At 40.7% G+C, this 3,797-nt stretch overlaps 1 pseudogene; it reads right to left on the bottom strand.

The window, feature by feature from the left end:
- Window positions 1-2,055: 2,055 nt before the first annotated feature.
- On the bottom strand, window positions 2,056-2,675 carry LOC127910533 (uncharacterized; annotated as a pseudogene).
- Between the last annotated feature and the right edge of the window lie 1,122 nt (window positions 2,676-3,797).

Raw genomic sequence — 3,797 nt, 5'->3', positions numbered from 1 at the left:
CCTTCAGAAATGTTTACATTTTTTTATCTGTAATTGATTTCTAGTGTTTGACAATACATTAAAAGTGTTCAGGAACATAGTTATACCACTAGATATGAAACTGTTAGGTCAAAAAATGTCAGAAACGTTCTGACAACTTTGAATTTGGAGTGAACTGTCACTTTAATTTGTCACAATATGAACCATAAGGCCTTCCAAAATAACATTTGGAAACTTGTTAATTGATCGATACTGTAGCATGATGCATTATTGTCCTCACATCAAAATAAAACGAATGAGTAACCCAAAAATATATAATCTTCCTGTGCAGTCTACCACCAGAATCAAATTGTGACTTTGTTTGTCTCTCTCCTCTGTCTAAAATATGCCTCTTGTAGCCTACATACACAACCAGTAGACAGGGCAGATACAAGACAAGGGCCAGCAAAACTGAGTTTTAAAAAGGCTGATCTCCAACATCACTGGGTTACACATGTTTCAAAAGAAATTCAACTTGTCCCGAGAGAGTAATAACTACTTATTTCAGAGGGCAGAGAATGTTATCGGCAGGGTATGTCAGCGTTGAGGCCTACAGTACATACCAGGTGCGGACAAACCCACTGCTCTGGAATGGAGGAAAACAGGTTTGTGTCATCGAGGATGTGAGGCCCCTTGCTAACCTTAGTACTTCCTGGTTTGGGGGCTTATCTAAACTTATGAAGGGGAAGCTCTTTAGTAACGAACACGAAGGGTAAAGAAAGCTTCATAAAGTTGCAAAACCCATTCACTTACACATGCTTTTCTTGAAACTCAGTTTCTTGAAATGATGTTATGTTCTTAGGTTTAAAACGTATTCATGCAGTCCTGTGTGTGTGTTTGTGTATGTGTATAGTAAATTTGACAGTTCACAGATGGTTCCATCCTTCATAATACCTTACATTAATATGAAAACTGACTGACTATGGACATTAGTCAACGATCAGCGTGACCGGATAGCATTATCTCACCCTTGCACTCAGACCATCTTCTAAGTGCTCAAGATTATTTGATTTTCACAGCTTGTTATTGTGTTTTCACTTCAATTTCCTCAACAGTTTATTGAGGACAGATTCTTTATATTTGTATTTTTACGCTCTGCACAGATTAGCAATTCAAACCAATCAATATAAAGGACAAGCAGGGTGCAGAAATGATAAACAAAAATGGACGGAGACAATTACACAATTAGATATCAATGATAATATCAATGACATATGTAATCAATACGAAACAGGATGAAACATCCCATAGATAATAATCCATTAATAATAAGCAGAGAATTGGCATGTAAGAACCTGGCTAAACACAATGGACAAAAGTACCAGTAAAAGGTTGTGTGCTTTAAATTGCTGATGTAGGTACCTCCCAGGGTGGAGTGCGTGCCTTTTCACCCCCAGATTTCTCCAGCATGAATCGGGCCTGGACCCCAGGAGACATGGGCATACTAGACCTGTACACATAGACGTCATACTCAGGTATATCTTTCCAATCTGAGCGGCTTTCCTCAGAAAACTTCACAGCCCATTGCCATTGGGAGGTATTATATTCATTGGTGGTTTTTTTCTGAAGAGTAAAACCCAACCCAGGAGTTATTCAACTTCTCCTTCCAGTCAGTGAAGGACCTTTTCACATACAGGCGAGCACAGGCCTTTCCATCCTTTACGAAGAGCTGCAGACTGGCGTTAGGCTTATAGCCGCTTATATCAACAGGAATCTCTCTGTTGGCATCATGAATCTCAGGATTCCTATGTATTTCCTCCCCAGATGTGTTGTAATTCCCGCATAATACAAAAATACATTGATTTGTGCTGATGAAGCCTGGCCTGGTGACCAGGGTTGAGGGGTACTGAGGTGTCAAAGGACCCAGAGGCACCATCTATGACTGAGGAAAAGTCTAGCATGTCCGTACTGTCATTGTTCTTTTAAAGCGCCCAAATCACACCCTTGTCAAAAAGCCTCCTGGGGATACCACTGAAGGTGATCCTGGCACCTCCTCTATTTGTGGTTTTCACCGCAAGCTTTATCGATTTAGTTTCATCATCCTGCATGCGATGCTGGCTTTCCATGGTAATAAACACTTGCTGTATAAATGAGACCTTGGGACGTGTCAAGTACAGTGCAATTGCCAAAAGAAGTGCCAGCCCAGGTGTGTGTCCAGATGTTCTCCACACTGTTGTCGTTGATCTCTACATTGTGTATACGTTGAATTACATCTCGTGTAATGGTTGGGAGAACTTGGATTTGTGTTAAGAGGCTGAAACTGACAGGGTATGTATTGTCTGGATCATAGACACTTCCTCTGTTTTGATTTGGCGGGTAATGCTGAGTGATGTAGACCTCATCTACTATGAACTGATTGGATCCTTCCTCCCTAACTCTGATAATGACTCTGTCCCTGTTTCTCTCAGGTATCCATGAGTTGTAGAAGCTTTGAGTGACATAATCAGGAAGTGCCGTAGCTTGTAGTTGTAATTTCCATCAATATTACCTAATGAGTAGTAACTACCACTTTCAGAGGGCAGAAAAGTTAATGGGCGGGGTCTGTCAGCGTTTCCATAGAAATTAAAGCCATAGTCTCCCCTAGTTGGGTTGAAATTGAGTCTCATGTTGTCGTTGTTGTCAGTGTGAATGTTGTTGGCTAGCCAGTGGGGCAGCATCAGGCCATGTCGAGGAAAAGTGTGGCCAAACTCTATGCCCCTGAGGTCATGTGTTGAAATAAGGGTTTGTTTGATAGTGGATACTGAAGCCAGAGACATAAACAGGATGAAACATCCTAGGAAGCCCTTTCCACCCATGGCCAACCTAAGACAAAGAGAAAGACAAACATTTGCATCTTTAGTAAAAAATGTTTTTTTTTTAAAGACAACTGGACACATTCATTCAGAAAATAGATTCCCATTTCTAGTGGTTGGCAATAAGTTAAATGTTTTCAGCATCTAAGAAACAAAATATTGCCCGTGAACAGCAATGACAGGGGTTCACAGGATGACAGAAAAGACAAAAGATCAGATGATAACAAAGCAAGCACTCTATCATGTAGGAATGATCTTCCTTTACGCGCAATCAGTGAAAGCATTGCCATGTTTATCTCTCAATACCACAAGGATGATGCAAGTGATGTGTCGTCTAGTGCTGTAGGTTGGTTCTCTTTGAATGCAGTAGGTAATCATTGTTAAAGTCATTACTTAATGGTTTGAGTTCATACAGAAATATACATTTATAAATATATATATATACAGTGGGGAGAACAAGTATTTGATACACTGCCGATTCTGAAGGTTTTCCTACTTCCAAAGCATGTAGAGGTCTGTCATTTTTATCATAGGTACACTTCAACTGTGAGAGACGGAATCTGAAACAAAAATCCAGAAAATCACATTGATTGATTTTTAAGTAATTAATTTGCATTTTATTCCATGACATACGTATTTGATACATCAGAAAAGCAGAACTTAATATTTGGTACAGAAACCTTTGTTTGCAATTACAGACGTACGTTTCCTGAAGTTCGTGACCAGGTTTGCATACACTGCAGCAGGGATTTTGGCCCACTCCTCCATACAGACCTTCTCCAGATCCTTCAGGTTTCGGGGTTGTCGCTGGGCAATACTGACTTTCAGCTCCCTCCAAAGATTTTCTAGTGGGTTCAGGTCTGGAGACTGGCTAGGCCACTCCAGTACCTTGAGATGCTTCTTACGGAGCCACTCCTTAGTTGCCCTGCCTGTGTGTTTCAGGTCGTTGTCATGCTGGAAGACCCAGCCACGACCCATCTTCAATGC

This window comes from Oncorhynchus keta, chromosome 21, assembly GCF_023373465.1.
Source record: "Oncorhynchus keta strain PuntledgeMale-10-30-2019 chromosome 21, Oket_V2, whole genome shotgun sequence".
NCBI classification, from domain to species: domain Eukaryota; kingdom Metazoa; phylum Chordata; class Actinopteri; order Salmoniformes; family Salmonidae; genus Oncorhynchus; species Oncorhynchus keta.
The sequence above is the reverse complement of the archived record's forward strand: the minus strand, read 5'-3'. Positions and strand labels throughout refer to the sequence as shown.